The sequence below is a fragment of the Camelus bactrianus genome, chromosome 20 (assembly GCF_048773025.1).
Source record: "Camelus bactrianus isolate YW-2024 breed Bactrian camel chromosome 20, ASM4877302v1, whole genome shotgun sequence".
Taxonomy (NCBI): domain Eukaryota; kingdom Metazoa; phylum Chordata; class Mammalia; order Artiodactyla; family Camelidae; genus Camelus; species Camelus bactrianus.
Window position 1 is genome coordinate 27,596,685 of NC_133558.1, and position 19,409 is coordinate 27,616,093.

Here is a 19,409-nt window from a genome sequence, read left to right on the forward strand (position 1 = left end):
ATTTTCTTTTCCACAAGCAAGTGGAAATAGATGAGTTACGGTGACTTTTTCAAGAGATATCTGGCTTTATTATCTTATTTAAATCCACATCCACCTTGGCAAATGTTCTGTTTATTACCAGGCCAGTACCCTACAGGTCAACAGCACAGGCTCTGGAGCAGAGGACCTGGTTTTGAATCCTGAAGCTGCCCCTTGCCATGTGACTTTGGGCAAGTTATTTAAGCTGTGCCTCACTTTTCTCAGCTTTTAAAATGAAGACAGTAACAGCATCTGCCTTGTAAGCGGATGACAGGATTAAATGTGATGATGAGTAAATGAGTAAAGCACTTAAAACAGTGCCTGACACATAATACTCAGTACATGTTAACTTCTGTTTTTGTATATTTGTCTTCTAAAATAGTCAACAGCAGACAGAATAGCCCATCAGAATCTAATAAAGCCCCAGAACAATACAGGAGGGAAATATTAAAAAGAGACAGCTGTTTTAGTGTCCTTCCTTCTTAAAATAAGTAATTGGTGGCACCTAAGAAAGTGCAAAGTCATGTTAAAGGTATCAAAGACATTTTCCAAACTATTATGATTCTGTGAAACAAGAAAAAAAGAAACTCAAAAATTGTCCTTCAGAATAGATTAAAGGAATCTTAACAGCAAATGTCACATAGCTATCTAGAAACAAAAGAATTGTGCATCCTGTTTTGACAAAGGTTCTTCTGTGGGCAAGGTGAAACAAACCATCACAGCCCCAAAAACAGTTGTTCATTAGTATATACCTGTGAGCATCCTTTACACCGTAAGATACGTAGCAAGAGTTGGAAGTGTATAACCGTATTCTCACACATAGTCTAGAGCATACTCTGAGAAAAATGAAGCTGGAAGCCAAAAAGAAAACGTTTATGAAAAAATTTAAAAATCCTTGCCACCATGGTTAACCTTATCCAAGGTGGTTTAACTCCCACAGTGTATCAGAAAAAGATTCATCTGTGGAAGTTTGGTACAAAAAATGCTAACTGGGATACCTATGAAAATTATAGCTAACATTTACCAAACACTCACCACATTCTGGGCATTATTCCAAGTTTTTTATATGGATTAACTAATTAATCTTCAACATTGCTATGAGATCAGCATTTTATTGTCCCCACTTTTACCCAAAGAATTGGGGCACAGAGAAATTAACGTGCCCAAATGTCAAGTTAACAATGCTAGTCAAAAACAATCTGGTTCCTAAGCCCAAGTTTTTAACCAGTAGGCAGAGATGAAGATTGCACAAAGACATATCATGCACTTAAGTACCTGGGAGGGGGCTAAGATTCAGGTAGGGGGTTTTGGTTATCTATAATGTTTGAATTACTGACAATAAGAATGTATGGACTTGTGGAATTTAAAAATTTTATATCTCACAAGTTTAGTCACCCCTTTTATTGTGGAATTCTATTTGATTAACAGCTGTCACACAATCTGCACTTGCCTAAATGAACTGGATCCTGGGGTGAGCCTAACGCACAGCAGCTGGCAGTATCTGGTAGCAAGAAGGGGTGGTTAGTACCCTTGACAGGTCATGACAGACACAGACTCTGTTCCACACACAGCAAGCTTCAAGACCTACCCTAGACTAGTTTCAGTATGGGTGCTGGTCTCCACACCCCATCTTTATCTTCAAATATGGCTGTGTCCCCTCTTAGCTTTAGTTAATTAACTGTACTGAAAAGTTCTCACGGGTAGGAAGGAAGAGAGTGGTGAAAGCTCAGAATGGCAATAAGACAAAGCTAGTGACTGATCACTCTCCCTAACAGTATACCGACCTCGGCCACCTGTTATAGACTGGTCATACGTAATACTATTATGAGGAGTTTTCATGAAGAACTTTTTATTATAGTTTTGTTTCTTACCCATTAAACAAGTTTTTCCCATCTTCCTCCATATTACTCCACAGCCATTGGTTAGGTTTCCTCTTCTCTCTTACCTACAGGGTTAGAATAAATCTGTAAGGTCGGGCTGATATACAGCAAGAGAAAGGCAACTTCATGAACTTTATAAATTAAAAAACAGGCTCAGTATATTACAGTGCAGTTTAGTGAACTCCCCCACATGCCCTCAAAATTGAGGTAAAGGAGTGAAAAAAGGATGTGATTTTTTTCAGCTAAGAGCAACCAAAGATTATCACTTATGAATAGACTGACCCATAGATGGAAGTATGAAAGACCTACTTCCTGAAAATTGCACTTCTGCATTAGTTTTAGATTTTAAAGATTATACATTGTCTTTGCATATAATCCCAAATTGTCAGAAAAGCAGAAACAAATTTATGGTAATAAAAAATAATCGAGATTCAAAAGCTAAAATTCTTTTCGCCTAAGTGAAATACATAATAATGAAAGATGCCAGGAAGTGACCTCTTTGTGTTAGGTGGGTTCATGACTTAGGTAAACGGCACACATTCTATACACAAGAACATTGCACTGGTCAAAGGTAGGACTTGGACAAATTACATGCATAATAATCTTTTAGGTTTCTGACACTTTATTCAGGAGGCAGGACTCAATAAGCTTGAGATTAGTACAGTATGCCACCATAGAACAATATGAAAAACTCTCTATTTTGTCATCCTAATAATTAACATAAGAATTCCTCTTAGAAGGAACTTTCTTTGTGAAAATATGTTCCCTCTATAGGGTCCCCCACCCCTCATGTCTAGTCCCCTAGGGTGGATGGTTCCTTGCAGAATGCTGTCAAGATCCCAGTGCTATTGCTGCCCTCCAGGACTGGAAGTTACAGACGAGGTACAACATAGGATAATAAATGTTCGTATTTTGGAATGGGCAACATGACTGACCTTGCTGAAAAAGGTATGATCTTGGTTAAATTTTTATCTGGTTTATATTTATTAATATTCTCTTTAGCAGTTTTTTTAAACTTTTAAAACTATGAAATATACAGTAATATATTAAAATATTTTGAGATATATAAAATTATATTTAACTATATAAACATATATATATATATATATATATATATATATATATATATATATATTTTTTTTTTTAGATAACTTAGATTACCTAAAATATGGACCTATTCTATGTGGTCAGCCATCTGAACATTCCTTACCTGACAGCATTAATATTAGAGAGCTCTTGAAGAAAGGGCATTGCTGCTGTCACCTTGATGTTAGTCCTTGGTGCAGTATTTCTTCAGAGCAAAAACCTGGGTTTGAATCCTAGCTCTGCCACTTATTAACTGTGGAACTTGTTTGTACCTCAGTTTCAGTGTTTGTGAAATGAGAATAAAGATTATACCTACTTCATAGTTACTGTGAAGACTGAATGAGTCAATATATGTAAGGGTGCTTAGATGCGTGTCTGGTGCACATTAAAGGCTTATAAGTGTCATCAGCGGCTCTCATCATCATCATCATTGGTATCATTACTATTGGGTAGAGTAAAAGTTGAGTAAAGTTTTCAAGAATGGATTTTCTCCTTCTCAAGTCCTGAAAATTGCTCTAAAATTAGAAAGCTAAAGGAAGGGAACTAAACCTTTGTTAGTTATCAGCTATGTGCCAGGCAGCATACTACCATTTTACCTGCATTCTCACTTAATCCTTAAACCAGTGCTCTGAAGGAGATGAGAAAACAGGCTTAGAGAAGTTAAGTCCCTAAAGGACTGTGTGGCAGTCAGAATCAGAAAGGTTTTAGGAATCCACTTGCCTTGTTGATTAACTTTCATATCTAATAAGATACTAGCTGGGTCTTTTATTTGTAAGGGGCATATGAGAAAACATGGAAGAGTGAAAAGCCTTAGATTTACAGTCAGAAGGCTTGGGTTTAAGCCCGAGGTTAACCACTTATTAGCAGTGTGACCTGGGACGACTCACTAATGTCTTGGGACCCCTATGTTCTCATTTGAAAATGGATATAACATCAGCTCTACTCCTTCCCAAGGGTGCTGTGAAGATCAAACAAGAAAATGTGTAAGTGCAGTGTAAACTGACAAGAGCTGCACATGGGTTAGCTACTCTTCCCCTGCTACCAAAGAAAGCAAAGACTTTAGATCATCCCTCCAGTGAGAAGAGACGTTGATATTCGACTGTTCCAGAGGTTTGGGGATGTGCTAGGATAAAAGAGCCTGATCAGGTGGAGTTCAAGAATCCTAAAATGTGTTTGGTGTCTGGGTCTTTATTTTAGTTAAATGACATCCTGGTCTTAATTAACTGCTTAATAAGGAATAAAGGACACACAACCTTAGCCATATTGTGAATTTCTTCTCACCAAAAATAAAATGACCTAAAAGCAATAGCACAATATGCTTGCATTCCCCCAATCATCCAAGAAAGACATATGCAAACAAAAGCAATGCCAAATCAGTTGTAGTTTGCAGAGCAGCAATGCCAGCCACAAAAGGTCCTTCCATGTAGCATACACTGGAGTTGTTATTTCATCCCTGTGCTTAAATATAATCCTGCTTTTTATAACCCCCACATATGATAAATATTACTAATTGGTAGAGTTCAGTCTGCTGGCATTCATTCAAACCATTTTTAAAACATTAATTTTGTCATTACCAAGCATATTTTATAAATACCACATAAAAATTTTGTCAGCACAGAAAAGCAATTATAATGGAAGGAGAACATTCATAAACATTTATTCTACTTCTACTGGATACCATGCTGTGTGACGAGTTTTCATATATATTTGCTCAGTTAATTCTCACAAAGAGGTAGGTGTCAGCGGCATCTTATAGATGAAGAATACTCAAATTGGTGATTAAATGACTAGTCCAATATTATACAGCAGGAAAACAGCAGCACCGGGGCCCAAGATAATTGCTTTAAATTAGCACAATGCCAGTAACTGCTTAACAGTGACAAAGAACATGAGGTTTATATAAGTGAAGTTCTGTGCCATGGTAAAACTTCGCTGGCAGTTAGCAATATCCTAAGGCACTTTACATGCCTTGTTCCAGGAATTACTGAGCTGTAAATCTGCACTCCTTCTACAGAAACAGTATCTAATTTTAAAATTTAGGGAGGCCCGGGTGTAGGTCAAGTGGTAGAGCACATGCTTAGCATGCACAAGGTCCCAAGTTCAAGCCCCAGTACCTCTTCCAAATATAAGTAAATAAGTAAACCTAATTGCCACCCGCTCATAAAACAAAACAAAACAAAACAAGCAAAAAAAAAAAAATTAAACATAAAGGCTTGTTACTTTAGCTAGTTGCTTTCAGAGCAAACAATGCAAAGAAAACATTAATTCACTAGAGTCAGTAACTATTGTATAAAGAAGCTATCTCTTGGCGATCATATCCAAACAAGTATCAAAAATTACTTGTCTTACAAATGTGGAAATATTTTTAAAAGAATTTTGAAATATTATATTAGAAAAATACTTCCTATAATTATTACTCTTCCTTTAAAAACTAAAGTAAGTTAACTCTAACCTAAATATCACTATTCATTACACTACAAATATAAGGGCTATTGTTGGTTTTCCCTGAAAATTCCCATAAAAAAACTAATATTTATAAAATAACATTTTAGAAGTGCTCTGAAATGGACGATACTAAAGATATAATTAGGTTTAGAGAAACTGAGAGACCGTGTATCTGTGTCGAGCACTGAGAAGCCAGCGTATCTGAACAAACTCTAAAGCCTGCAGAGCTTCCCAGCTGCACGGCTCCAGCAGAAACAGTGCAGAGCTTAACGGCCACTCGTTACAGTATTCAAAGATACGAAACAGATGCAGGTCTTAAAAATATAAAATTGCTTCAAATTATAAGACAACACCCTAATTAGGCAGTGGTTAAGAGAGCAGGTTTAGGAATCAGATTGGCTGGATTAGAACTCCAGTGGGACCACGTTCCCAGTTCCATGCCTCGGTTTTCTCACCTATCTCATACAATTGCTGGGGACTTACAAGGTGTAAAGTGTTCAGAAAAGGCACTGGCATGAGGTAAGTGATCAATAACGTTGTATCTATTGTTTTTCTAGTATTACCTTGTGTAAAAAATAAAATATACATATAAAAAGACTGAAGGCCTTTCAACTGAGCTATTTTTGCTTTCAAGTTTAGAATTTAAAATATAATAAACAGAAGCAAATCCTGACTTTCTTGATGACAGTCAGGATAGTGGTGAATCTGGGGTGGGTCATAGGGAGGATCACCCAGAGAACTACATTTACAGATGGCCACCCCAGCATTCGTTTTACTAGTCTTTAAAATGTGCATATGCTTTAAAATGTATTTCACATATATCATATTTCGCAATAAAAATAAAAATTGGAAAAAGTGAAAGTTAATACATTTCCAAAGTATAATAATGATAAAGCATTGTTTAACCTTCAGAGAATGGGAGAGGAAAAAACAAATTAAAAAAAACCAAAAACAATGCTCTATCCTTCTAAGTGTTCTAGGTTACTTCACATTATGTATGCAGCAGCTTAGCTCAGTCATGGAAAGCTTTCCACTGGATTCCACTCAGTCCTACAAGACATTTTCCTTTGTAGGTCAGTTGTTTTAAAGAGTGTCTAGGAGCACCTCCTGATGACCATGAAATCTGGAGGTTGTAAGGAAGCTCAGAGGGCTTCTGTTTCAACGTGTTCACTTTCCAGACAGGGGAACATTCAACTCCTTAGCTTCCGAAGAACAGGCTTTCCGTACTCTGCTCCCAGCTGCTCCCACCGTCAGCAATGTGACACAAAGGAAGAGCAGAGCTCATTCTTTCCATTGTCTTGTAATGGTGACTGGAGAGATGGTGAGTAGATATCAACCATCAGGCATCTGTCAGAGACCTGTTGTGCACCCCAAAGTTTCTGGCACCCACAGAGGAGTCCAATGCCTCAAAGAAGGCACCCCATAAATATGTAGAAGTGAATGTATTCAAAAGCATAAAGCAGGGCTCTGTCCCCAAGGATTTTACATATAAATGAAAATCACCAAAGAATGGTGACTATGTCAACATATAATGAATTCAGTGGTGTTCTAGGGCGAACTGTACAAAGTACAAAATATAGGAGGGGAGGGGAAATAACATAAAAGATTTATGTCATAGGGTAAAATGCAGGAAGGGGTCTTGGAAAAAGAGAACTGAGAACTGAGTTTTGAAAAATTAGTAAAAAAAGCATTCTAGGATTTCTCCAAAGAAACTTGTTGACATTTTTACAACATCTGTTTCCCTTTCCCATATTATTTAAACATTTTAACAGGAATACTAATTGGTTCTAAATAAATTTTATCTGCTATAACTATATTCAGGAAAGAGTTTCTGTCTTCCCCCACAAAGAACTTTTGGAGGCCACTGAGAAGGCAACAGTAGGAAGAAAAAAAGAAACTTTTCAAATGCTTGATATAAATTCTTTAAAATAGAGACATCTTTAAAAGAGGAAGACACAAATTTTCTTGAGTTTGAAAGCTCACGCAAATAAAACTAGACCCCAATCTTTAACAAGAAGAAGAGCGATTAAAAAAAAATTCCACGACTGCAATCTAAGGCCAACACTAAATTAACAGGACACGTGGGTTACATAAGCCATGGTAAAGGGCTCCTATTTCCAGCTACTTTTATGAGAGAAGACAGAACCATACTGGTAATGAAAGGACACCGGAGAAGAGACTCAGTTCTAGTTCTAGACGTTCTAGACGGATTGAGTGAACATAGGTAAGCCATGTCTGCTCTCTGGGTCTCAGCTTCCATGTCTGTAAAAGAACATTTAAGTTACTTAATGACCTAAATTTCTACTTGCAAACTTCCCAAAGCCATTTAGGTGTCATTCTCTGATAGCAAGCTATAGCTTAGGCATTAATCCATGAGGGTAGCAAATACCAAATGAATATATGTCTTGTACAATTCTGTTACTATAGCAAAAATCTGAAATAGCTGTAAGCCATCTACCTATTAAGTCTTGTGTTGAAATGGCATGAGAGAAATAAACTTGGATCTTCAGTGAAACGTGATGTATTGAGCACCTGCATTTGCCTCTGCTCTCTCCCTAACTCCACTAAAATGGCATTAAAGACCTAAGATTCACAAGGACAAAGACTAGGAAAGGAAACAACTACAACAAAGTTTTTGGAAGCTGAAAAGCAGATGGATAAGTTATTTGATGTAGCAGGGCAAAGAAAGCAAAAACTAAGAGGGTGTTCTGGGGAATCCCAGAGCAAACTGAATTGTGCCGGGACTCATCAGAAAAGCTCAGAACAGTTGCGAAAGTGGGGACAGGAGGCAGAGCTGCATAAAGAACACAGTGAGGTCTATCCAAGATTCCCACTCTGACTCCAAACAGTCACTGGTCAAAGGAAGGGAATTTATTCTCTGGAAACTAAAGAGACTCTGGACTCAGGCACAACTAGAGGCAGACCCACCAGTCTAAAAAGATGGGGATTAAGGAAAGGCTGAGGTCCTGATAGGTAGATACCCCAGCTCTTTTCCCACTCAGCTCCCCAAATGTTGTAGCCAGCTGTATAAGCCAGTGATTGGAGCATTCTCTCCAGGGAAGAACCTGGATGGGAGAAAAACACCTACAAGTACTGACTACTAGCGCTGCCTTCCACCCAAAAAGTTAGGTCCCTGGTTAATCACCTTATAATGAAGACCACCAGTTAACTTTTAGAAGCCCCCCACTCAGGCAAAGTCAGCTTTCAGCTTTTCAATGGCTCATTCTGGAATATGAGTAAGACAGCCAAGGCTATAATATACATTTAAGGAAATTCCCTAAAAGAAAGTCCAAAACAAATGATCAAGTAAAGGTACTTTAAGGTGCAGAGATGATACTGGAGATTGCATAAAATTTTTTTTAAACTGTAGTTAATATAATCAGAGAAGAGTTACTGCACCCATGAAACAAAAATAGAAAACTTAAAAAGCAACAGAGAAAAATCTCTTGAAAATTAAAAATATGATAGAGAAAATATAAAACTAATTAAAAGAGTCTGAAGTTCAAGACACCTCCCAGAAAACAGAATAGAGACAAAAAAATAAGAAATAGAAGAGATGGTAAAATTAAAGGACTCATTAGTCCGCAAGTTCCAAACACAAATAAGAATTCCAAGAGAAAAAATAGGAAAACAAGGGGCGGGGGCAGAAGGAGGCAGTTGGTTAGAATTTAGGAATTCAAGAGAATCTCCCAGAACTGGGGGACGGGGAGGTGGGGTGGCTATCTATGTTTCCAGACTGAAAAGGCCCTCAGTGTGCCAGGACAACAGATAAAACAAGGCTCACAATGAGACAGATTATCATATAATTTTAGAACACCAGGGACAAAGATAAGGTCCTAAAACAACCAAGGTGGGGGGTGGGGGGAACACCACCAGAATTTTCATTAGCAATAATAGAAGCTAGAAATCAATAGAGTAATGCCTGTTAAACTTAGAGAAAGTATTCTCCAATCTAGAATTTTAGAGCCAGATATAAATCAAGTATGAGAGCATCAAACTATAAATTAAGTCTGAGAGAAAATGGAGACATTTTCATACATGCATATTTACATCCTATGCACCTTTTCCTTAGGAACCTTCTGGAGGAATTGCTTAATTGATATATAAACAATGAAGGGAGAAGATACGAGGTTCACAGAGAGGTGAAGAAAATATCTAGAATACGCAGGAAGGTGGATTCCGGGATGAGCTGTTTGGGTCTAGAGAAAAGCCTACACAGATTTTTAAAAACAGCAGCCTAAGCCTACTGTTCAGAAAAATGGCATTAAATACCCAATGAACAGCTGGAAGAGTAGACAATGGAAGTCTCTGGAGAGGCAGAACGTTGAGGAGGAGAAAAGCAGGTAGTTATATTTTTTATGCTATATTCAGACTTAGACTTGATAGATATTAAATTTTAAAAGATTCTTGAAAAGGTTAAAAAGAATGTTTTAAAATCACATCTAAAACTGTGATTTCCCAAGCAAGATTTCTGAGGGAAAAAAAAACCCAAAGAAAAACAGTAATTTTCAAGGCAGAGGAAAAACAAAGTACATGGAAAACTCTACATCTTAGCATAGAGCATGGCTTGGTTTGAAAAAAATTAACAGCAGGAAATAATGTTTTGCTTATAGAAACTGACTCAAAAGACATAACCACAAAACCAGCAAAAAGAGAAAAAGGAAAGGAAAAAAATTTTAACATACTACGGCATTACTGGGAAAAGTTCATGGTTTATGGCTATGTCAATCACGTCAACAAACTAAAATTCCTTTTCCACTCAAGTCAGGCAGATATTAAACCAAAGTCAACAGAACAATCTGATTGCATCATATTTTGGTCAGAAATGAAAACACTTAAAAAATTGTATTGCTTCCTCAGGAAAGGAAAGCACAAATACTGCAAACCTGTTGAAACAAGGAAAGAGCGTTCTGAGCCAGAGTCACTCATCCTTTCCTGAGACTTGAAACAAACAGGAGTGAGATACATGTGCAAATCCGAAATAACGGCTGCCCAACTTTCTCTAAGATCCGAAGAAGTGGCATCTCAGTTAGGACATTATTAAATGGCAAAAATTAGAAATGTGTACAATACCACATGTTGGGGAGGTTGGGAATGCAATGCCTGTGTTGTGTAAACTGATACAACTACTCAGCCCTTGACAATACGTATACCACAGTGCCACTCTGGACTCTGTATCCCAAAGAAATTCTCAGATGCGTCCATAATGGACATGTACAAGACTGTTAATCGGTAGCCCTGTTTATGGTAGCCTTGGCATCCATCACTATGGAAATGGATGCACACTAGGCTGCAGTTAGGAGCAATTAGTTAAATGCACACCCCAAAACACACATAGATCTTTTTAAAACACTGCTGACCAATAAAGTAAAAACTAGAGTAAGATTTACAGCATTTTTACAAGGATAATTCTACAACCAAATTCTATACCACTGCAGTATAATGAGCAATTTCAGAATTAAAGATACATACATAAAAAACATTACTAAATATTTTATAAAGATGCATACAGATTCAAGGACGTATATCAAACACATTAGAGAGGGTGCTTGTGGGGTGGAAGGGGAAAATGGGCATGGGAAGTGGGGCTGAACAAAAGGCCTTTATACACCAATGCTAGGCTCTGCCTAATTCAGGGTATAAAGTCCAAATTCAGAGTAATATTTTTCATTCATGCATATATTAATTTATTCAATAAAAATGTATTGAACATCTCTTAAGTGCCAAGAGCCATGCTTAAATATAAACTTTTCTTGTTATTTCTGCTTATTTTTTTTAAACCTCAAAAAGATACATGTTTTAAGATACATTTTAATTGAAAGTGGAAGGGAAAAATAATTTACATTAGAATATACACTATAAAACAAGAAATTCACCATTCTTAAAAAATTCTATAATTTTTTCATCAAATATAAAATATATCTTGAAGTTCTTTAAATGATGAACTTAAAGGAAAATTCAAAATACAAAAAGAACTCACTTTAACGCCCTAAAAAAATTACATTGTCACATCTTAGCCCACAGGTAATACATCTTTTCTCATGGCTTTCAGCGGTGAAACAATTTCTTTTTGGTAGAGATTTTTTTCTACTTTATTTGTTCTTTGTAATTTTACCCCCAAGATATTTCAACTGCTTAGGAACACTTCTCACCAGATTTTTGTTTTCTGAAATATTTCACAAGCAGATTGCTGGCTGCCAATGAAGGTGTTGTACCTAATATGCTCATTCATTACACTGCACTGCTAACAAAAACTGATTAACCCATTCGGTACACAGTGACATACCTCTTCCACATCCCATGGGCACAGAAAATGATGTCTTCCCCCCAAATTACCTGTTCCCCTCTTTTTACAAACCCCGAATGTTAACCAATATACACGATAATATTGGGAAACAAATCCAGTAGCAACTCATAGGACATCATACGTTGAAAGCTCTAAAATTGTAACTCGTCAGTATTCCAGATTCACCTAAATAGCACTCCTTAACATTTTACAAAAATAGAATATTTTATACATATTATCCTATAACATGACTTAAAAAAATTAACTTAATGGACATCTTTCTACATCAGCAAATAGATTCATTGCATTCCTTAATAGCTTAATAGTATTTCTTTGTATGAACCTACCATATATTATTTAACCAGCCCCTAACTGATAGACATCATTTTCTTTTTTTGCCAGAGTAAACGAAGCTATAAAGAAAAACTTTGTACTCATATTTTTCATGCAAGTGTATAAATATATCTATAGGATAAATTTCTAGAAGTAGAATTTCTGGGTCACAGGGTACACACATTTTAAACTCCAACAAGCCACTACCAAATGTACCTCCAAGGAAACATATTCCCATCAGTAGTGTGTGAGAATTAGTTTCCCTACATCCTTATCCACTACTGGTTATCAACTTGTTTAATCTCTTAATCTAATAGGTAAAAAATGGTAATATTTACTTAAATGACTGGAATTACTGAATCCATAGCTTAAATAGGGTTTGTATGTATTATTAGTTGTATGCTGAGCTGAACTGCCTATGCAGAAAAAAATTCAACAAGCACATTAACAGTATAACTAGAGAGACGGATAATGTTTAACCAATTTAGGATTTTAGCATGGAGTGGACAATGATGCCACCACAAAGGAGCTGGGTCTCTTCACTAAAGCACACTTAGTTACCTCTTACTTGAAATGCATTGTTATCAGGTCTTCACACTATGCATACAATTGAGAAATGTTCCTTTTAAAAGAGTATATTCAGCTCCATAGTCATACATTCACTTTCTTATTTTTACTTACTCATAACACTCCTCTGTGTGATGAGGCCATTTTGATAGTTCACTTTTTCATATGTTGCTTATTAATCTGACCTTTGACCTCTTTTAGGTGTTAAAGCACAAGACTGCAATTAGTATCTAGCCCTGAACTTCCAACACAATTAAGACAACTGATAAAGGTGGTTGTATCACAACACAGAAAAAGGAGGGTAAAAATTAGTAACTGTTAGCAGGGGCTGACCACAGGGACAGTCTAGACATGCTGGATTATGAAAACAAAACACTAGTATAGCCCACATACTCAGTGAATGCTAACATAAATGTTCACAAGTACTGATTCACTGTCAAAGGCTAGATGTCTATGATTATAATTCTATTAGCTATGACGGTTGAACTAAGCGATTCACACATTTTCTTAACTGATCTTCTTTGTGGCTAACTCCAGGTAACACTTTTTGTCAGGGAGATTCTAATAACTCTAACAGAGATTCTGACCTGATAAAGTAGTATCCATAAATGTAAAAATAAGTACCACAAATTATCTAGCATTCTGGAAAGGTTTTGCCTCAAAACGGATAAATCAGTAACCCCCTCTACCCTTCCTTTAATTCTCAATTTAAATTTATATTCCTCACACAACAAATTGATCCTTAGACTTTATTTCAAAGTCAAAATCTCTTGCAACACTAACAGGCCCACACGGCTTTGCCAAGTGAACACAGGGCAGACACTACATATCACCTTCCCCACATCAGAGACGGAAAGAGCAGAACACCAACGTGACAAAGTGCTAAAGCCAAGCTATAAATTGTCTTTTGGTCACTCACGGCTGCATTTTGAAAAAGCTGACAGAAAGGTAGGGCTTCTCTTTCCTTTGGTGAGAATCAAGTGTCATATAAAAGTATCCTCCTAACTCACTAGCACAGTGCTGCCCTCACATAACTTGCCCAGCACAAGAAGCACCGCTGGCTTCTAAAGACAAGGACAAGAAGCTCTGTATCTGTGGATGGGAGGGAGCCGGAGCCGTGAAGACCAGCTTCCTGGCTCTCAACTATGCCAGACTGCCCTGCTAATCCTCCTTAAATCCCACAGTTTTGGGGTGGGGGTGGGGGTAGGGGTGAGGGTGGGGGTGGGAGACAGAATAGAAAACAATCCCAAATTGAATCAAGGGCAGTAGCTCTGGATTACAGGAGGTCATAACATTTCTATTTGAATGGGAGTGGGGGGAGGCGGCATGGCAGAGGAAAGGCTGATATAAAAGCCTGTACATTTATTAAAACACAACACAAAAATACACTTTATCCCTGATCCTTCTGATTTGCTAACCAACATCTGCCCCTGATCATTTGCCAGCCGGGGCTGCACGGAAGGCACAGAGTAGCAGGCATTTTCACACAGCGAGGCTGGAAGGGATGCTACTAGAGTGTAAATTACTAATTAGCTCAATAGAAGACAAAGAGAGAAAATACCTGTCACAGAATGCTGTTTGCAACTTGACATAGAATAAAAACAACCCTGAAAATTCCAGAAGACGGCCTTACTTTTCAGACTTCTATTAACATGTAAATGGCCAAGGAATAGTATTATAGTCTTTAAAAACTGCTCATGTGTCAGAAACAATAACACATGGCTAGAAAGAATGCTTTCCAAATAGTTTGTAATTTTCTCATCCTTATGAAAGCAAAGTGTTTTTAATTATTACAATCAGCTTTAATAAGGAGCTATATTTCATAGCTTTGATGATCACTTATGCGGGGGTGGGGAGTGGGGAGAAGCTCACAAGTGCTATATTTTACATTTGTTGGAATCCAGCTAATAGTCCTTTCACTGAAATCGGACAGGCCTCATTCTGCAGGTCACACTTTAATCAAATGGACAGGCTACCATTTGAACAAAGATCAAGGATGAGCTGGAAGGTGGCAGTGGGGACAGGGTCAATGAAATCTCCTTACATCATGACAACTAAAAAGACTGCCCAAATTTAGGTTTATTTTGGGAGGAGGTAACAGAATGTTAAAGATATTTATATTCATCCCCTTACTATAAGGCAAACCTACTTATATTAATTGCAAGCCACGCTTCTCAGACAGTACATTTGACATTTAGATCTTTTCCAGCTCCTTGAAGCAACATAAGGATTTTTAGGCAAAATATGTATTTCACCTAAATATGTCTCAGTCATGGAGTTGAACAGCCCAGTGGCTCCCGTTTGCACATAATAATCACCCCTCATGCCAGGTGCTAAGGAGGCCCCAACAGAGGGGCAAGACCATGACAGTTTTTGCTGATGAGGGAGGGGCCTACAAACTCATGGTTCACAAGTAAAAAAATGTTTTTCAGAATACACTGAAGACAACAAACCATAAAACCACAAAATTCACCCCAGGTCTAATTTTAGATTCCTTTGCTTCACATCCTTGACTTAAATCAAACACTTGCTGATACAATCAAAACATTCTTCCCCTCTTTTTTTTTTTTAATTAAGGCCTTATGTCCTTCCCTCCCCCTCCAAGTTTACTTGTTTAAAAGTACTCAAGTGAGAGAAAATGATAAAGCAAATGGGACAAAATAAAAAATATTCGTGAATTTGAAGACGGGGTATATAGAAGTTCTTTGTACTATTTTTACAACTGTTCTATGAAGTTTGAAACATTGTAATGTAAAAAAAAAAAAATCCAAAATCACAAAAAATAGAGTAATAACAAAGGAGCTTTCTCCTTGGGTTGTGAGTTTCAAACAATTCACATACTTAGCTCATGCTGTGCACTCAGTAAACGCGAATTATCAGTTGTTTTTAAAAAACGAGGGCAGGTAGAGCTCAGTGGTAGAATGTGTGCTTAGAGTGCATGAGGTCCTGGGTTCAGTCCTAAGGATTGAACCCAGGACCTCACCAGGACCTTTTGTTTTTACCTTCATTAAAAACAAAAAACAAAAAACAGAAACGAGTGGGTCAATTGTAATAAATGACCCACTCTGGTGAGGGATGTGGATAATAGGGGAGAAAGCTATGTATATGTGGGGACCGGGGAATCTCTGTACCCTCCCCTCAATTTTACTGCAAACCAAAAACTGCTCTAAAAAAAATAGTCTTAAAAAAGAAGAATGGATCAATTATTTAACATGTTAAAGCACTTATAAACGTATTTAGTATGCTGCTTATGTAGGCATAAAGAGAAGACAGAAAAAACCAGCAAGAATCTGAACAGATTTTGCTTACGGATATCCACACTGAAATTCGAGTTCCATTTTTCCTCAGTGGGCAACAATCTCACAACGGCAAACTTGTATGGTATATAACAAGTCCATAGAGGTGAGAGATTATTGCCCATTGAGGAAAAGTACAGGGCCTTTTTCTAGCTAAAAGGGGAGACAAGTAACCATTAACCTGCAACGCAATTAGGCATTTTATTGATTTGGGGTTGTTTTATTTCATAAACAATTTTGTAACAAAAAAAAATACAAGCATGTAAGAACCTTGATGTAATCTTTGCATGAAACATACATAGCCCTTGTGGTATTTGTCCCAGGTTCCTCATCTAGAAAGGAACTGAAAAATGGTTAAAAATGGAACCAAAGGACTAATTTAAGGATTTGAAAACAAGACTAGTTAAGGGATAAAATAATCTGGAGAAGAGCATGGTGAGGGATCACTTCACAACAGTCAAGCAGAGGTAATACCAGAGTAGACTGCCCACAGAATGCCAAGGTTCAAATCCCATCCCCACCATTTGGTAGAATTCTACCTTGTAAACTAAAAGAAAGAATAAATGTATAATTTAGTTACTACTTGAAAAAAAAAAACAAAACCACTTATCTATACTACAAGATTGTTAATGATCAAACAAGTAGTTGCAGAATGTCGTAGTATAATCTTGGGCGAGTCATTTAATCTCAAGGAGCCTCTATTTCATCACATGTAAAATGGGAACAGTAATAGTGCCTACCTCACATGACTGCAGTGAGGAATAAATGAGTTACGATCTGCAAAGAGCTTACCACAGTGTCTGGCACAAAAGCGCTATATGTGGGTAATACTATTCCTGAGTTTATGAAGAAATAGGGTCTTTTTAATACTACAGTAAGAATCTATTTTCTTCTCAAAAATTGAGAATGGGGCAAGAGAAAACAAATACAAATACTGCATTAAGTGTGTGCTGGTTAGACAAGACAGGCTGTTCTTATAAAGAAAATAATTAAATGCGGCAAAATATTACAAAGGTTGTCACATTACCTCTGAAGATTTAAAAAAATAGGGTAAATTTTTATCTACCTGGAATGATTTAAGTGGGATATTGACTGAAGTTGCAGGATAAACTAGAGGTCCTTTCAAGGTCTCTTCCCATCCAAAGAATCTACAATTAACCAGAAAAACATTTAATTATGTACCACCTAGTCATTCAAATCTGAATATATAAACTTCAAAGTTTTCTGCTTAGCAAATAAGATTGTAACCAAAATAAACTGAGTAGAATTCCACTCGATGAACAAATGAGAATGAAGCTTAAATGTATCACACTACGGCAGCAAACAGAAACAAAAGACAAGATCCAAACAAACCTTTTCCCTTGGTTGATCTTATAGTTTATATTTTCTTCCTCACCAGTATCAAATAAGTCTAAAATAATTTATATAGATATCAAGTATAAAACAATTACATTGTGAAAATGCAATACCACATGCAGAGTACAACCAACCAGCAATGCCAAACACATCTAGAAAGGAGAGGAATACGCACACATTCCTCACAGAAACAGGTGCCTCACACCAAAGTTACTCTTCAGCTTGAAAGTTAACATTTTGGACTAATTCTCTTGTAACTTAGCAGCAAAAATAGTAATTTTTAAAGATCCCGTTAAACTGCTAAATCAATCTAGTCACTCTGAACACCTGCTCAACAGAATTCAGAATCCATGAACACAGCAGCTAAAACCAGAAAGATTTAAGATTGTAATTGTTCATATACATTAATAACCGATGTTTCTGATATCCACTAATCAAAATCTAATCTTTGCTAACTATCACAAATGCCATTAACCTAATCTTAGCCATTTATACAAACACCCACAAAACACTGGCAATCCAAAATTTATGTAACTTTGGAAAAAAAGCATCTTTGTGTATCTGAATGTATATTAATGAAATAACCTCAAATAAGAGTCTCAAGAACAGTTTGCATTTTCTTAGGTAAATTATATGCTGTCCTTTGGCACCATCAAATACAAAGTAATAATTGTTCATATTCTTAGCTAAATGTGAAAGTTTCACAATAAAAACCATCAAAACAAAACACTTGGTAAGAATAACATAAATTTTGTCCCAAACTTCATATCTTCCTTTTAATTGCCCAAGATGTCTTAAAAATCAAAAGCTTCTTCTAGAAAATATTAATATCATCTTTTTTATTCACAACTACAAAACAGGAGCAGCAGTGGAGCTGTCCAAGACTCTAGCTTGCATCATCTTTGAGGTTTTTCATGATAAAAATTACCCATAAACTCAATATTTAACCTAAAAGATAAATCCCCTTCTAAAATCCTCTACTGTTCTACAAATCTCCCTTTCTTTATTCCATTTTGTTAAATGCATGAGTTGCCTACTACAGTACAAAATGTCCCACACAAAGCTAAAGGCAGCTCAGGAACTCAAGGCCCTTACCACCCTGATTTAAATCTCCGCAAACTTCCCTGGTTGGCTATTTGCCTTTCTTTGAAATGACTTCTCTATATTCTCCAGCCACCAAAAATAATTAGGCAGAAATCTGGTTGGTTACACAAAACAAAAAGATTTACATCTTTCTTTCTCAACAACAGTGCACTCTCCATTGAAAATGAAAATGCTGTTGATGAAGTACTCTGCCCAGAGCTTGTGGGGCACCACACTGCTACAACACAACACTGTCATACCACAGACACAGCCACACTGGAAATACAACCCATTTCCCCATTATCACAACACTAGTTAAATGCAGAGCATTTCAGCATCCAGCTGATGCTTTATTATTCATACAAGAACAAAATCAAATCAACATGGGTCTTGAGGTCTCATCTTTTCAAAGTGGACATGAAAGTCAATGTAAAAGCCATGAAAGGTGAAAACAGATTCAAGATTCTTTGAAGAGAGAAAGAGGTTTCTGGAATTTCCTACTTTTACGGACAAAAGGACTCACAGTTTCAACACACTCTTCTCTTCTTAACAAAGAATCCCTTTCCTGCGTACCACTCCACCCCCCAACCTTCACTGTTACTTTCTGGTTTTTCCCCCTATCTCTAAGTGTCTTTTCACTCACCATGGTTCCTCCTCTTCTGCACCAAAGGCTCCCTACACTTGATCCTTCTCTACAGGGTCTGTGCCCTGACCCATGCAGACCTTCTGGAGCATCTCTCCACAACATGTACACCTGATTCCCTCCCCAGTGCAGTCCACTCCAGTTCTACATCCATCAGGGTTCCCCAGCATTCCCTCAACCCTGGTCTCCTCGAGCTCTCTCCTCATCTCATCGTTTAAATCCTGGGGCCCATCTCTCCCTTGCTCCCCTCACCATCCGCTTTTAGCCCTGTGTCTTCACCGCGCTGTTTTGTACCTTGGATCTTGCCGAACCTCGTCAATTAACACAATTCCCCAGTTACCCTGTCCCAGACCTCCATCACTTCTCACATCCTCAGTTTCTTCTCGTTTCAGCTTTTCTGATCCCCGAATTGTCCT

General features: G+C 37.2%; 2 protein-coding genes across 3 annotated transcripts in view; both read right to left on the reverse strand.

Moving 5' to 3' along the window:
* The window catches only part of USP49 (ubiquitin specific peptidase 49), a 56,993-nt gene that overhangs the window by 32,649 nt on the left and 4,935 nt on the right, over positions 1-19,409 (reverse strand). The window contains exons 1-2 of one of the 2 annotated variants that reach the window (XM_074348710.1): positions 16,978-17,040; positions 1,890-1,963 (exon numbers count right to left, since the gene is read on the reverse strand). The gene's annotated coding sequence lies outside the window, so the exon portion shown is untranslated. Of the gene's footprint in view, positions 1-1,889; positions 1,964-16,977; positions 17,041-19,409 lie in introns of those variants that run through there. The other variant, XM_074348711.1, reaches the window with a different exon arrangement.
* Positions 1-19,409, reverse strand: part of MED20 (mediator complex subunit 20) — a 53,735-nt gene that overhangs the window by 20,701 nt on the left and 13,625 nt on the right. The window contains exon 5 of the transcript XR_006721390.2: positions 1,890-1,963. The gene's annotated coding sequence lies outside the window, so the exon portion shown is untranslated. The remainder of the gene's footprint in view (positions 1-1,889; positions 1,964-19,409) is intronic.